This window comes from Sarcophilus harrisii, chromosome 2, assembly GCF_902635505.1.
Source record: "Sarcophilus harrisii chromosome 2, mSarHar1.11, whole genome shotgun sequence".
NCBI lineage: Eukaryota > Metazoa > Chordata > Mammalia > Dasyuromorphia > Dasyuridae > Sarcophilus > Sarcophilus harrisii.
The window spans coordinates 134264237-134282192 of record NC_045427.1 but is presented as its reverse complement, the minus strand read 5'-3'; positions in this window follow the sequence as shown (position 1 = coordinate 134282192).

The following is a 17956-nucleotide window of genomic DNA, read 5'->3' as shown; positions in this document are numbered from 1 at the left end:
TAATTCTTTGTTCTGGTTTCCCTGTGTCTGAAGACTACTTGACATAGTGCCTCTAATAAAATCAAATCATCTATTCACTGTTTTAAATTTTTTTTCTTTGCTTATTTTCTATTTTTATAAGGAGAGATATACTTTCCCTTCCCCAAACTATAAAACCAGGTCTATTTTTTAACTTTTTAAATAGGAAATTCTTAATGTTTTGCAAGGGGGTATTAGAAATTTTTTTTTTTTTAGCAGTTTTGACTTTATTAAAATCATTAGGTTTCTGACCACTACCCATTATGCTTGTTTTTATCACTGATGCTTTATGGAGCATTTTCACGTTCTGTATTCTACTGATGCTGATGCTTATCTCTATTCTTCCTGGAGAAGTAGGTTTAGTAGGATACTTTAAGTATATCTAAGCGTAGACAATTCTGCTTTTAGTGATATATATGAGTTTGCTTTCTTCCTTCATTTTTATAATGCTGGAAAAATGGGGTTTTATCTTCAAAGAAAATTTTAAATGAGAAAGCAAATTTTGTAAGATGTTTTTCTTTCAAGAACCCTCTCTCAAGATTCAAAAATTCTGTTTTGAGCTAAAAGATATAGTATTGACTTCAACCGAAAAGAAAGTTACCTGTTACTGGGACATGGTATTCAGTGACTGTCTTTATTATCTAGAGAGGACTGGAGGTGCTAGCCAAGTTGTTGAACTTATCTACAGAGGTTTGTCTGCCAAGGAATTAGTCCCAGTCTTCATCAATGACTTTATGAATCTAAATAGAAATAATCTAATGTCAAGTTTGACCTAACCTCTCTTTTTCTCTCTACCCTAAGAGGAAGCTTTTACCAGGAACCATCCTTGTCACTAAATGTATGTACTAAATCAGTTTACTATTATGTATATTTATTAGGGATGATTGCAAATTAATAAGACAAACTCATCAATGCATTCAATTTAAATTTATTAGCTATTTAACAATACAAACATCAGCCCCTCTAGAAACAAATTACCAACTTTATTCCTAAAGATCCGTCTAAGTATGTCTTATATCCATACCTCATGACCAAGTGTCATTTCTGCCTCACCCGGGGCTATGTCTCCCTCTGAGATGGCATTCTGACAATTCTCTACCAGTCAGCACAGTGAACACAGAATGTATGAATTTCCAAGTGAAGGGAATGCAGGAATCGCTTCTGGTGATTGCCCAAAAGCAGGTGGCTGGCTGGGGTATTTATGGTTCTACCTAAGAACATTTACAATTTATATATAAATTATGATGGGTAATAGATTATCAAAACTTTTGATAAAAGGAAGTTTTAAGTTCCTGATATTGCTAAGAGTTATTTGTTAAGTTGTTAACTAAATTTGGGCAATACACACTTCATTAGTAGTTGTTTACCAGATTTGAAGAATATGCAAGTGCATATGAATATGCAAGGAAACAACTTACACAAAAACTATTTAATCACAAAATGAAGGCTTAAAACAAAGTGGAGCTTCTAATTCTGAGATAAAATGCTTATTCCAGAATGCTCAGATCTATGAAGGATGAGCTGAAGTAGGGAGTCTGATTAAAAAACTGTTACAATAATCTATATAGGAGGTGATGAGGTCTTGAACTAAAGTGGTGACGTATGAGTAGAGAGAAGAAATCAGATGTGAGAAAAACTATGGAGGTACAAACAGAATAATCTGTTAACTGATGAGAGAGTGAAAATTGAGGATCATGGCAAAATGATGAATCTGGAAAACTAAAAAGATAGTGGTGCTTTCAACAGAAACAGGAATACTTAGGAAAGAGGTGGGTCTGGGAATAGATGGTAGTGTTTGGGACATATGAAATTTGAGATGTCTTTGGGTACATACATTTTGAATTGTCCAACAAACAATTGATGGAAAGGGATTGAATGTCAGGGGAGAGATTGTTTTTGTTATATATATATATATATCTGAAGATATACAGATATAGATAAATGACTATGTGAGGGATAGAAAATCCTATCCAAAAATGACTACTCAGAGACCTCTCGAAGTAAAAAGAAGAAAAGTTGTTTTATTTAATAAATTCTCATGAGAATAAGCAGTTCCACTGTGAGGAGGGAAAGAGAGAAAGCTCATGATAGAAGGGCTAAAGAAGGGGATAAGGTGTACAGTTTTTATAGGTTTTAGATACAAAGGATTACATCATGAGTTAGAGAACATTAAGAGATAGGTGCCCCCTAACCCCTTAAATGGATGTTATTTGTGCCAGAAACAGCAGATTCCCTAGTTCCGGGAGGAACCATACATCAGGTAACTAATTGTCCAGATGTCGGTAACTTGAAAAGCAATAAATGTCATCATTCGAGGTTAAATACATATGTCTAAAATCTAAGTACATATTGGCTACCACTCAACATACCCACACAGGTCACAGGGACCTAGAGAAATTAAAAATACAGAAGAGGAAGTTAAACGTTCTTGGAAGTTCAGCTACTGGAAGTTCTTCACCTTATCTTTACTACATACAGCTACTGGAAGTTCTTCACCTTATCTACTACTACTACACACACACAGATGGATAATTTGGCAATAATCAGCACAGAGATTCTGATTAAACCCATGGGAGCTGATAAGGTCACATCAAGAGAGTATATATATATATATATATATATAGAGAGAGAGAGAGAGAGAGAGAGAGAGAGAGAGACAGACAGACAGACAGACTAGGACTGAACTTTGAGGAACTCCCATCATTAGTGGGCATGATCTGGATGATAAACCAAATAAGGGAACTGAAAAGAAGACTTCAGATAAGACAACCTAGAGAGAGGTGTTGTGAAACCTTGAAGAGAAGAGAACGTTGTGGGAAAGTGGATGATCATTAGTGCTAGATGCAGCAGATAGGTGAACAAGAATGATGATAGAGAAGAGACCATCCGATAAGGAAATAGAGAAATCATTGACAACTTTCGAAAAAAGAGTTTTATTCTGGTATTGAGTTTGAAAGTCAAATTTTCTTATTTATTTATTTATTTATTTATTTTTTTTATTTAATAGCCTTTTATTTACAGGATTTATACATGGGTAACTTTACAGCATTAACAATTGCCAAACCTCTTGTTCCAATTTTTCACCTCTTACCCCCCCCCCTCCCTAGATGGCAGGATGACCAGTAGATGTTAAATATATTAAAATATAACTTAGATACACAATAAGTATACATGACCAAAACATTATTTTGCTGTACAAAAGAATCAGACTCTGAATTATTGTACAATTAGCTTGAAGGAAATCAAAAATGCATGTGTGCATAAATATAGGGATTGGGAATTTAATGTAATGGTTTTAGTCATCTCCCAGAGTTATTTTTCTGGGCATAGCTAGCTCAGTTCATTACTGCTCCATTAGAAATGATTTGGTTGATCTCGTTGCTGAGGATGGCCTGATCCATCAGAACTGGTCATCATCTAGTATTGTTGTTGAAGTATATAATGATCTCCTGGTCCTGCTCATTTCACTCAGCATCAGTTCGTGTAAGTCTCTCCAGGCCTTTCTGAAATCATCCTGTTGGTCATTTCTTACAGAACAGTAATATTCCATAATTTTCATATACCACAATTTATTCAGCCATTCTCCAACTGATGGACATCCATTCAGTTTCAGTTTCTAGCCACTACAAAAGGGCTGCTACAAACATTCGTGCACATACAGGTCCCTTTCCTTCTTTATAATCTCTTTGGGATATAATCCCAGTAGTAACACTGCTGGATCAAAGGGTATGCACAGTTTGATAACTTTTTGAGCATAGTTCCAAACTACTCTCAAAATGGTTGGACCGTTCACAACTCCACCAACAATGCATCAATGCCCCAGTTTTCCCGCATCCCTCCAACAATCATCATTATTTTTTCCTGTCATCTTAGCCAATCTGACAGGTGTGTAGTGTATCTTAGAGTTGTCTTAATTTGCATTTCTCTGATTAATAATGACTTGGAGCATCTTTTCATATGACTAGAAATAGTTTCAATTTCTTCATCTGAGAATTGTCTGTTCATATCCTTTGACCATTTTTCAATTGGAGAATGGCTTGACTTTTATAAATTAGAGTTAATTCTCATATATTTTGGAAATGAGGCCTTTATCTGAACCTTTGACTGTAAAAATATTTTCCCAGTTTATTGCTTCCCTTCTAATCTTGTCTGCATCAGTTTTGTTTGTACAAAAACTTTTCAGTTTGGTATAATCGAAATTTTCTATTTTGTGATCAGTAATGATCTCTAGTTCTGCTTTGGTCATAAAGACCTTCCCCTTCCACAGGTCTGAGAGGTAAACTATCCTATGTTCCTCTAATTTATTAATAATTTCATTCTTTATGCCTAGGTCATGAACCCATTTTGACCTTATCTTGGTGTACGGCGTTAAGTATGGATCAATGCCTAGTTTCTGCCATATTAGTTTCCAATTTTCCCAGCAATTTTTATCAAACAGTAAGTTCTTATCCCAAAAGCTGGGATCTTTGGGTTTGTCAAAGACTAGGTTGCTATATTTGTTGACTGTTTTGTCCCTTGAACCTATTCTATTCCACTGATCAACTAATCTATTCCTTAGCCAATACCAAATAGTTTTGGTAACTGCTGCTCTATAATATAATTTTAGATCTGGTACAGCTAAGCCACCATCATTTGATTTTTTTCATTAATTCCTTGAAATTCTTGACCTTTTGTTTTTCCATATGAACATTGTTGTTATTTTTCTAGGTCATTAAAATAGTTTTTTGGGAGTCTGATTGGTATAGCGCTAAATAAATAGATTAGTTTAGGTAATATTGTCATCTTTATTATATTTGCTCGCCCTATCAAGAGCATTTAATATTTTTCAATTGGTTAGATCAGACTTAATTTGTGTGAAAAGTGGTCTGTAATTTTGCTCATAAAGTTTCTGATTTTCCCTTGGCAGATAGATTCCTAAATATTTTATATTATCAGTAGTTACTTTAAATGGAATTTCTCTTTGTAACTCTGACTATTGGATTTTGTTAGTGATATATAAGAATGCTGATGACTTATGTGGGTTTATTTTATAACCAGCAACTTTGCTAAAGTTGTGGATTATTTATAATAACTTTTTGGCAGAATCTCTGGGGTTCTCTAAGTATACCATCATGTCATCGGCAAAGAGTGATAATTTGGCTTCCTCATTGCCTATTCTTATTCCTTTAATCTTTTCTCAGCTCTTATTGCTATAGCTAGCGTTTCTAATACAATATTAAATAGTAACGGTGATAGTGGGCAACCTTGTTTCACTCCAGATCTTATTGGGAATGGTTGCAGTTTGTCTCCATTACATATGATGCTTACTGATGGTTTTAAATAGATGCTGCTGATTATTTTAAGGAAAAGTCCATTTATTCCTATACTCTCAAGTGTTTTTAATAGGAATGGATGTTGGATTTTATCAAATGCTTTTCTGCATCTATTGAGATGATCATATGGTTTTGTTAATTTGGTTATTAACATGGCCAATTATATTGATAGTTTTCCTAATATTGAACCAGCCCTGCATTCCTGGTATAAATCCTACTTGATCATAGTGTATTATCTTGGAGATGATTTTCTGTAGTCTTTTGCTAATATCTTATTTAAGATTTTAGCATCAATATTCATTAGGGAGATTGGTCTATAATTTTCTTTCTCTGTTTTCAGCCTACCTGGTTTAGGTATCAGTACCATGTCTGTGTCATAGAAGGAATTTGGTAGGACTCCTTCATTCCCTATTTTATCAAATAATTTATATAGCATTGGGGCCAATTGTTCTTTAAATGTTTGGTAAAATTCACATGTAAATCCATCTGGTCCTGGGGATTTTTTCTTAGGGAGTTGTTTAATTGCCTGTTCTATTTCTTTTTCTGAAATGGGACTATTCAGGCAATTTACTTCCTCCTCTGTTAGTCTGGGGAGTCTATATTTTTGGAGGTAGTCATCCATTTCACTTAGGTTATCAAATTTATTGGCATAAAGTTGAGCAAAATAACTCCTTATTATTTCTCTAATTTCCTCTTCATTGGTGGAAAGTTCTCCCTTTTCATTTTTAAGACTACTAATTTCATTTTCCTCCCTCCTTTTTCTAATCAGATTTACCAAAGGCTTATCTATTTTATTGGCTTTTTCATAGAACCAACTCTTAGTTTTATTAATTAGTTCAATAGTTTTTTTACGAAAGTCAAATTTTCAAAGAACTAAGGAACAAATGAGAAGAGGACAAGTGGTGTGAAAGGGTCATGGTAAAAGATACAAGTTGGTGCAATTGAAAGAGGTCTGGATTTGAATCAGAAAATTTGTGTTTGAAACTTGGCTCTTCTTGAATGATATAGAGCAAATTCACTCACTAATTCTGGGCCTGAATTTCCTTATTTGCAAATTGAGGAAGTTGGGCTGATCTTTAAGATAACTTCTAGCCCCAAATCTATGATTCTAACAGGCTTTTAGCTTTTTAAGGAAGGGCTGTCATACAAAAGAGAGATATTTATTCATTTTGGTCTGAGGGTGAAAATTTGAGATAGCCACATGAATAACAAAGATTTTCTAGCAACTAGAGCTCTCCAACAAGTAGTGAACAAGTAGTGAGTTTCCTGTTTGTTACTGGAAATCTTCAAGCAAAGACCCAGTGGTCTTTTGCCAAGGATGTTTTAGAGCAGTTTTTTTTTTTTTAATCTAGATATGGTTTGAATTAGATTAGTGCTGTCAAACTCAAATAGAAACAGGTCTCTGCAGGCTCCATATTGATTTAGAAACTACAAATTAACATTACCTATGTTGTATTGTATTTGTATTTATTTTGTTAAATATTTCCCCAATTACATCTAGCTAAGGACTGGAATTTTGCTGGCTTGGGACTATTGCCCAAGTTTGACACCTCTGTGCTAAATGACAATTGGTAATTTCCAATTCTTAAATTTTGTGATTCTATGATGATCTTTCCTTTTCCTTTGCCTAGGCTGATGGTGATGCCTATAGTTTTAAAACCAGGTTTGGAAATTCAACCTAGAGTCACCCTAAAGGAAAATGCCCAAGATTCCAATTGGGCTTTCTCCACTCAGTGAATATCAATTAATTAATAAATGAATAAACATTTACCAAGCATTTCTTTGTTGCTTAAGTTCATTAAGTACTCTTTAACTCTGAGAAGCAAATTACGATATTCCTTGTCCTCAAGGATCTTATAGTTCATTTGGGGAAGAAAAATGTATATCTGAAACACTACAAAATAATACATATTAGCAGGTAATTAAGTTTTGGATTGCATAGAATAAATTCTAAGAAGAAAGGGAAATCATTGAGTACTGAAGTGGTTTGATGGAGAAGGTGGGTTGTAAGCTTGAAGGATTTAATAGTAAGAAGGCCCTATCGTACATCCATAGCATTTCTTGGACTTCCCTAATAAAGTTGGATTTCCTTCAGCAAGCATACATTCATGTAACCTGAAAATATGAAGGGCATTTACTCCATTCTGCTTCCACTCCTGCTCTGCTTCTGGCAAAGAACTTCTTGCTACAGAGACATCCCTCCATTGGATCCCCAATGTATCTTTTCAGTCACTGAGTCTTGGCCAGTCCTTCAATTATTTGCAGCCATTTTTCAGGGCAGGTACAGATTGTTGGCTGTTCGTCAAATTTGCAATTAACATGTAATTCATTAGGTGCCTAATGAACAAATTATTAACCTGGCAAGGCATCTTGAGCTCACCGTCTGGGGAAATGAAGTAGCTATTAATAATAAGATTTTAGAATGGCACACATGGTACAGTGGTTAGAACACTAGACTAGAAGTTAGGAGATAAAAATCCTAGGACTGGCTCCTTATATTGGCTGCTTGATTTCTGTCAAATCTCTTAGCTTCACTGTGCCTCACTAATAAAACACATATAATAATTATAAGTCTACTAAAGTCCTCCTTTGCTGTTTCATTATAGCATAGAGAAAACATCTAGTTCTTGGAGGCTATGCCAGTAGAGCTCAAGCTTTGGCACCGGAAAGATTTTAAGACTGGGACTAATATTGGACAATACTCTATGTCTGTTCCCTTTCAACAAACCAATCTTAATTTGCAGTGGCTCATCCTCAATTTGCCTTGAGGATGATATATTTTTCAGCTATATTTTTCTGCTTATGACTCAGGTTTTCTAGTTCAAAACCCAGTAGTCCCAATCATTCTTATGGCTTAGAAGGCATGCTTGTTTCTCTGAACTGAAGTCCCAGGATGCCAGTAAGTTCATAAACCCCTATTATGCTTGTTTTTTCTTGAGATAATAGATCTTACTGAATAAACTCCTTCCTCCTTCTAGAGTTCTTTCTTTAAATCTAAATTCTTTTTTTAATGTTTTCTAGACAACCTCAGAGGTTCTGGCTAGACCTTGAGAGGTGGGTCCAACCTTCCTTGTGGACAGAGTAAGCAGTAGAATCTGTGGAGTGATATGAGTGGATCTGAGCATGGATGATAATGGTACTTCACATTATGTATATGTATATATGATATGTATGTATGCATGTGGGACAACTAGTGAGTGTTTTGGTTGTGTATGTGCCAGTGGGGAACTTGATCCATTTCATGGTTTTAACAAGGGATGGTTCTGCTCAGAATACACAGTTCTGTTTTATTTCCTAGTGCTAGGAGACTGGTTTGTCTTATTTGGAGTGTTTTGTTTGCAGATATGTTTTCTTCTGTGACAGTAGTGTCAAACCTATGTTGGCTCTCACTGTGTCCTCTTCCAGGAGATTTTTGATTATTACAAATATGAACTATCTGAAACTACTCTTTGTCATCCATATGAAGGCAAGATCTGGGTTAGGGCCAAGGCTAGGACCAAGAGAAAAGAGGGGCTTTCTTTGCCACAGGCTTTTACTTTGGTCATTGTGGAGGGATTATATGACTAACAAGTAAGTACAAGGTCATTCACTGTGCTAATAGGGAATTCTAATGAGCTTGACTCTGGCTAATGCATTAAGTCTTTATAGAATTTGACTTTAAAGCTTGGAGCATAAGCCAATCTAGTTTTTATTAAAGTGACTTAAATGGGGAAAAACTCCTTTGGTCAGATTTATCAGTTCTTCCCAAGGAAAGCTGAAATGAGGGGAAGCAGAGGGGAGAAAAGAAGAGAGAGAGGAAATAGAAGCATTTACTATCACTTAGACTATAATGAATGAAATCCAGTGGATAGGAAGTCAGAATGAGAGCTAATATTCTTAGATTTGAAAGATGCAACATGTTTTAGTGAATATTGCCTGACACCTGAAGTCAGGAAGACCCAGATTCAAAACTTGTCCTTGCCATTAATTAAGAAATCATTTAACTTGTCTGTGCCATAGTTTTTTAGCTTGTAAAATAGAGATAATAATACAAGAATCTACATTATTGTGACTCAAAATGAGAAAAATTATGTAAAATTTTTCATAAACTAAAAGTACCATAGACATACCTCATTTTTTTGGCTTCATGATATTGCTTTGTTCTACAAATTAACAAATTGTGACAGTCCTGCATCAAGCAAGTCTGTGGGCCCATTTTCCAACAGTATGTGTCTGCACATTTTGGTAATTTTTGCAATATTTCAAAGTTTTTCATTATTATTATACTTATTACGATGATCTGTGATCAGTGATCTTTGATGTTACTATTGTTTTGGGTTACCACAAACCAGGCCAATAATAAGACAGCAGACAAGTTCTTAAAATTGTGTGTGGTCTGATTGCTCCACCAACTGTTCTCTTGTTCCTGTCCCTCTGCTCAGGCCTCCCTATTTCCCTAGACACAACAATGTTGAAATTAGGGCAATTAATAAGCCTACCAATTGCCTCTAAGTGTTCAAGTGAATGGAATGGCAAACTTCATTGTTGTTTTATTTTAAGAAATTGCCACAGGCACTTCAATCTTCAACAAATCACCACTCCATAAGTCATCAACATCTCGGCAAGATCCTTCACCAACAAAAAGATTCTGACTCTCTGAAGACTCAGATGATAGCATTTTTTTTTTTTAGCAATAAAGTGATTTTTAAATTAATGTATGTATATTTTTAGGACCTAATACTGTTGCACATTAAATAGACTATAGAAAAGTGTAAACATAATTTTTATATGCACTGGGAAACAAAAAAATTCATGTGGCTCTTTTTATTTTGATATTTGATTTATTAAGGTGGTCTAGAACCAAATCTGCATCTCTAACCAACAATATACCTGTACCTAAGTGTTGTTTATTATGTTAGTCCCTATTCTAGGCCAGTTGAGCAAAGTTAGTATATTGCCTTTCTGCTATTTGCTTCAATTTTCTCATCTCCTCCAGAACACCAATGGAGTTGAAATTTTTATTGCATCATAAGAACGATGTAGTCCTGCTCCCATAGGTCATATTGGATATGAACCACTGACTTCTCTAAACAGATGTACTAGGATGATTTCTAACATTCCCTGAGCAGCAAGGTAGCTCCCTGGTATCACTGAGATCATTACCAGGGAAGTAATAACCATTTTTGCACTTGTATAGTATTCAATACTTTTCGAAGTGGTTTCCAAAAATGTTATTTCATCTACTTAGAATGACTTCTACTTCTTCACAATCTTACTGATGGTGGGCCCTGAGCCTTAGAGTAGATACTGTCTTTTAGTTGGGGAATCCTCTGCTCTGCCCTTGGGGTCCAAGTGATAGGATGAGCTGCTTTCTAGTTAGGCTTGAGACTTAGTTCAGGGGCTGCCAGCGGCATTCTGATAAAAGCCTGCCTGGGACAGTGACACTCTGCCCAGCACTGCCAGTCATGGCTAAAAAAAGACAGAGCCCCAGCAGGGACATGCTAGGGCTGAGAGCTCTCCTATTGGTAATAAACAGCAGGATTTGGCTCCTCATGCATTGGCAGAAGCAATCACATTCCCTCCCATCTCAAATCCTGCTGGTGACCTCCAGGATTCTACTTATGCTTGGGCTTCAGGCGATGGAGAGTGGGTGGGGGTGGAGTGGGATAGGATATGGCTGCTTGGACCAAGTTATAGATATCACAGCATCATCCATAAGCTAAGTAAAATATACATGTATGGGCAAGAGGTGGGATAGGGGTAGGAAGCAAGGAAGAAAGGAGAAAATGCTAATCAAATGAGATAATATTTTTTAAAATTGCCTCGCTCTGTGTCTGGCATATAGAAGACACTATATAAATGTTTATTTTCTCCCTTCTTCCCCCAATCTCAGGACTGGAACTTTCATAATTTTTGAGCATTTTTCTTGAGCTTCTATTTGTTCACGCAAAAGCAGAGTAAAATACTCCAAGAACAAGCCCTAATTTAAGGATCTTGCTAGTTGGAAATGCATTTTTTTTTTTTGCTTGTTATATCTATACTTCTCTTTTGTACCTTCTATATTCCACTTTGATTTGAATTGAATTGAATTTTTACTTGTTTACACATGGAGTCCGGAGGATCCTGTCTCATTTATACAACTGTAACAAGGGTGTAACAAGGGTAACAAGGACTTTGCCCTGGGATATTAAATTTAGAAGATATGGACAACACTTGTTTTTTTTTTTTAATTTTAGTAATATAGAAACAACAGAGCTTAACATCTAGTTCACAAGAAAAACAAATTAAGCAAGTTCTAGTTGGGACTGGGTCCCTTCTACCTTTCTTACTCCATTGTATGGAAGTCTCCCTAGCACCTTTTCCCCCCATGGGGCAGTGTCTTGTGTCTTACTTCACATAAAGGTTCACTTCATGTTATGTGTCAAGTAGAGGGAGTTTGTAGTTCTTGTCCAGGTACAAAAAAATCCTAGTAACTGTTCCTCTAATTTATTTTTGTATTTGATCTGAAGAATCTTTGATTTCGTTGGTATGAATACAACCCATTGATAGTAGCTGCTCATAGCTTGTTACATGGTCTTTAAGATTACCGTTGCTGTCCTCCTGGTGCATACCTATGATCCCAAACTCCTTGGGAGGCTGAAGCTGAACGATTTCTTGAGCTCAGGAATTCTGAGCCGCAGTAGCCTCTCTTGATCAGGTGTCGCCGCCTGATGATATGGTAAGCCCCTGGGAGTGGGGCTTCACCTCTGGAGGGGTGAATCAATCTGGACTGGAGCAGGAGCAGATAAAAGCCCCTATGCTCAGTAATGAGACTGGGCAGTGAATAGACTCTGGGAGCTTCCAACTCAGAAGACATGAGGAGACACAGTCAAAATAATTATCATTTTGCAGCCAACCTCTCCAGACTTAGCCAAACTGGTCTGTGGATAAGAGACCTGCACTCAGAGCCTTTCTATTTAACAGATCCCACCAGATCTTGCAGTCTGGTTGGAAACCAGGTTCACCTCCATATTCCAAAGAAGCATCAGAGAAGGACTTTGATGGAGATGTACTGGGCATAGTAGGGCTTAAGAAAGATTTGTTGAACTTGTTCCACTGATATATAAAACAGGATTTATTTAATTCAGTTCAATGTAATAACCCTTTATTAAGCCTTGAGTCACGCTTTGAAGGCATTTAGGGGTTCTAAGAGGTGGTTCTAAGGTGGGGAGGGAATGCATTATGGACATGGGTTATCCCATCTGTGTAATGAAACAGAGATAAGAGAGAGAATTTGTGCATTGAGAATGACTAGCAAGCTGGTTTGACCTAAATGGAGAGAGTCTGTAAAATGAGATAAGGCTGGAAAAGTAGATGGGAGCCAGTTCTTGAAGAGCTTTAAAAGCCAATGTGAGGAGTTTGCATTTGAGGTTAGAGTCAATAGGAAACCATTAAAGATATTTGAGCAGAGAAGGGGCATCCTCAGATCTGTATTCTATTGATTTAGAAGCCGTGTAGAGGCTAGATCAGAGGTGGCAGAAACTAGAAGCAGGAAGACCAATTAGGTGGTTATTGCAATCATCCTGATGAGAGATGACAATGAAAGTCTGAGCTGAGATATCATTTTGCTTCCTTAGGATCCATAATTGCCAGATACAGTGAGAAGGAAGGTTTCTCATATCTAAATACCTATGATCCTTACTCTTATAATTCTTGTATTTACTTACTCTTCTTATAATTCTTACATTTCTGTTTGAATATCTGGCTCACTTTGTCATTGTGCTGAGTTTTTGGTCTCCTGGTTTGTGGTCTCTTATGTTGAATGGTCCATCATCCTTGCTACATGATCTTCCCAGTGTCTTTCTGCCCAATGTGTTTTCACACAAATACCTCCATTAGCCTTCTGCTCCAACAGAATACAGAAGTCTTTGTTTTTTGATACAATCAGGAGTTGTGTACTGATTCTATATTATTGTTCTTTCTGTTGAATTCTGGGTGACCATTATCTTAACTCTTCTATGTTTTCTGTAGACCAACATTTTAATTTTAGAGACATTATTCTGTGCCATTCTTGACTGAAAAAACAGAGCTGAGACTCATTTATGATGCATATACATATATGTATATATACACACATAAGCTTCTCTCTTTTTTCTCTCTCTTTCTACTCCCTCTCCCCTCTTCCCTCTCTCTCTCTCTCTCTCTCTCTCTCTCCCCCATCTCTCCTCCCTCCCTCCTCTCTCTCCTCTCTTTCCACTCTCTCCTCTCTTCCCCCCCTCTCTCCCCCTCTCTCTGTCTCTGTCTGTCCGTCTTTCTGTCTGTTTGTCCATCTCTCTCTCTCTCTCTCTCACACACACCTTTGACCAAAATTACATCTCTGTCATTGAAAAGCTGACCAAAAATTCTATAATTAGAACTGAATTTCTTGATTTTAAATGCAAATAAGATTGGGAGAGCTCACAATCAGATCCATTCCTGAGCTTAGACTTTGAGTTTATTTTTCTTTAACAGAAAACAAATAACAACAACAGGAAACTTCAAGTCATGACAGATTAAATGATTTGCCCAATATTACATAGCTAGGAAGTGAATGAATTAGGATCCAAACTCAGATTTTCTGATGCCAAAACCACTATTTTTTTTTTCTTTCTGGTATAACATGATAACTGTAGTTGTCCCATACTCTTTTCCCCCAAGATACATTTTCTCCTCAATGCCTGTCAATTGCTCTTAATAATTGGCATAGATATGTTCCCACCCTAGGAGGAGGTGAAGATATTACATGCAAGTAATAGAGGCCATTGAGCATTTTTGAGCAGAGGAATATTATGATAATATCTTTGTATAAGGAAGATTAATTTGACAATGCTTTGAAGGATGGGATTCAGGAAAAAGAAACTGAAGGGAAGAAAAACCTGTTAGTAGACTATCAAAATATTTCAGGTAGGAAGTAATAAAGATTTTTAATGAAGGGTTGTAGAAATAGGAAGAGAGAGAGATGCAAAAGATATTGCAGAGAGGGGAGGGGAGCCAAGCAAATTTCCTTTGGATGGCCTCAATTTCAGTGAAATAAGTTGATCACTGATGTAAGGGCCAGGGTTGGGAGGTATAATTGTGGGTTTAAGGAAAGAAGAAATGTTTTAGAACAGCTCAGTGTGTGTGTGTGTGTGTGTGTGTGTGTGTGTGTGTGAGAGAGAGAGAGAGAGAGAGAAAGAAAGAGAGAGAGAGAAAGAGAGAAAGTATGTGTGTGAAGATGGTAGAATGATAAGAAGCAATATAGCTGAGCTTTTCTCCACAAACTCCTCCTAACAGGTCTAGACAATGCTCTAGATCAAATCTTGAAGAAGAGATGCAAAAAAAGTAAAAAATGAATTTTTGGTATGCTCAGTTTGGCAGAGGGAGACAGGGAGGTTTGCAGACACGGAGATGGGTTGAACCAGAAGCATCGCAGAACTCTGTAGCCCTAGAGAGAGGCTCTGTACTAGGACAAGATAAGAGTCCAGACCTGTACCAGAGATTTCCCAGACCCACACTGGCCACTGCCACTAGGACATTATTTCATACTCTGCTATTTTCCTGGACTGTATCATCTCCAGAAACTAATTCTGTAAGATGAAATCACCTCAATGAGCAGGACCAGGAGATCATTATATACTTGAACAACAATACTATATGATGACCAGTTCTGATGGACCTGGCCATCCTCAGCAACGAGATCAACCAAATCATTTCTAATGGAGCAGTAATGAACTGAACTAGCTATGCCCAGAAAAAGAACTCTGGGAGATGACTAAAAACCATTACATTGAATCCCCAATCCCTATATTTATGCCCACCTGCATTTTTGATTTCCTTCACAAGCTAATTGTACAATATTTCAGAGTCTGATTCTTTTTGTACAGCAAAATAACTGTTTGGTCATTTATACTTATTGTGTATCTAATTTATATTTTAATATATTTAACATCTACTGGTCATCCTGCCATCTGGGGGAGGGGGTGGGGGGTAAGAGGTGAAAAATTGGAACAAGAGGTTTGGCAATTGTTAATGCTGTAAAGTTACCCATACATATAACCTGTAAATAAAAGGCTATTAAATTAAAAAAAAAAAAAGAAAATCCTAAAGCACTATTTAAAAAAAAAAGATGAAATCACCTCAGAAACTCATGACTTCTCATATAATTTCCTACCTCAACTACATAACTTCATCATGTCCCCACAGAGTAACATCCCTCCTTTCTCCCATCTTTCCCTTCTTTTTTATGTGTTGCTTCCTCCATTAAATTGTGAGTTTCTTGAGGTCAGGGATTGTCATATACCTTTCTTTATATACCTTTGTATACCTGGCACTGAACATAGTGCCTGCAACTTAATAGGGAATGTTTATTGACAGGTATCAACAGGCAGTTTTGTCATTCCTTAAGCTGGGGTAGCTAGGAGGTGCAGTGGCTAAATCTCTGGGACTGAAATTAAGAAAACCAGAGTTCAAGTCTGGTCTCAGACATTTAGTAGCTATGTGTTTCTAAGAAAATCACTTTAAAATGATTTTTAATCCTGTTTGCCTCAGTTTCCTCATCTGTAAGAAGAACTGAGCAAGGAAATGGCAAACCACTCCAGTATCTTTGCCAAGAAAATCTCAAATGAGGTTATAATGACTGAACACCCAGACTTAAAGCATAGTAAGAAAGGAGGGATCTATATGTTATGTGGAGAAAAGGAAGTTCAGAAGTCAGCAGCAGCAGCAGTATTATCAGTGTAGCAGACCTTAGGCATAAAGCAGAGTATCATTTCTCATGTCTAGCCCAGACTGCATAGAAATAACCAGAACAGAAATACCAGACCAAAGAGAAACCTACAATTTTGGCATCTTGAGTCAATAGAGATTTCCAGTTGGCCTACAGGTGTGGGGTTCAGTGAGCATCTACTTTTTCTCAAATACAAACTCAGATCGGGAATTTTGAGAACTTAGACCAAGGGGCAGCAATCAGACCCTACCTTGGATCAGAAAATTCTAGTAGATAGAAAGTTTTCAGACTGGCCCTGATCTTAGACCTTGGAATAACACAACACTCAATATCCCAAAAAAGCAGCAAGGGGACCAGCCCAGAAATTCCCTCTAGAAGTATAGCAGATCCCAATCCTAACATAAAATCCAAAGTCAGGAAGTACACTGGAAGAACGAGTAAACCAAAAAAGAAATTCAACATAATGAGCTATTATAATGGCAGAAATACTCAAGACACAAATGTGAAAAAGAATGATTCCAAAACCTTCCTCAGAGGAAAATAAAGTTTGGGCACAAACTCAACTAGAATTTTTGGAAGAGATAAAGCAATAATTTAAAAATGTTTTTATACAGTGGAATAAGAGTGCTTGAAGAAAAAAAATGGAAAAGAAAAAGATAAAAAACAAAGAATTGGAAAGGGAATTAAAAACTTGGCTAGGAATTACAAAACTCGGCCAAGCAACAAACTTCCTAAAAAATAGAATGGATTAATTTGAAGCCCATAATTTCACAAGGCAACAAGAGATATTAAAACAAAGTCAAAGGGCTAAAACGAAAATAGAAGACCATGTAAGTTATCCTATAATAAAAACAAATGACCTGGAAAATAGATTGAGGAGAAAAATTTAAAAATCATTGGACTCTCTAAATGAAACAGCTCTCCTTCCCTAAATAGTCATCCTATTTCAAAAAATCTTAAAACTGCCCAGATCTCGTAGAACTAGAGAGCAAAGAGGAAATAGGAAGAAATCACCAGTCACCTTCTGAAAGAAACCCTGAAATGAAAACTCCCAGGAACATCATAGCCAAAGTTCAGAGCTTCTAGGTCAAAGAAAAAATACTGCAAGCAGCTAAAATTTAAGTAACTGGGAGGCACAGTCAAAATCACGCATAACTTAGCAGCCACTACTATAAGGGAGCAAAAAACTTGGAATATGCTATTTCAGAAGGCAAAGGATATGTCTTATAGCCAAGTATAACTCACCTAGCAAAACTGAATATAATCCTGCAGGGAAGAATGGATCTTTAATGAAATAGAGGTCTGCCAAGCATTACTTATAAAAAAAGATCAGAGTGGTGGAAAAACTTTAAATTAAAAAAAAAAAAAAACAGGAGTGAAGAGAAACATAAGAGATGTAAAGATAAATAAGCAATGATGAAGAATTAAAGACAAACTGCTTACATTAAAATTTGAGGAGACAATACATATATCCCCTCTGATCCTTATCATTATCATAATAGGAGCCCAACTAGACAAGACCTGGGGGTGGTTCTGTTATGTCCTGATGATCTTAAAAAAAATAATGAAGAGAGGATGGAGGTTGGGGGAGGGAAAAGAAGCTTGGGGAAAATTATCTCAATTAGAATGTACAAGTATACCTCTATACAAACAAGAAAGAGGAACTAGGGGAAGCATCTGACACTTGAGCCTCTCTCTCATCTGAATGAGTCAAAAGAATGAAAAATAGACACATAGTTGGATACAAAAATACATACCACTCAACAGTGATCTAAGAGAAAAGGGGGAGAAAAGGGGAGGGGAAATTAGAGAAAGAGTGTATTAAGAGAGAGATCAACTCTGAGCAAAACAACTTTTAAGGATGCACAAAAATATTTATAGCTCTTTTTGAGGTAGAAAAGAATGGGAATTTGAGAAGGCAAAG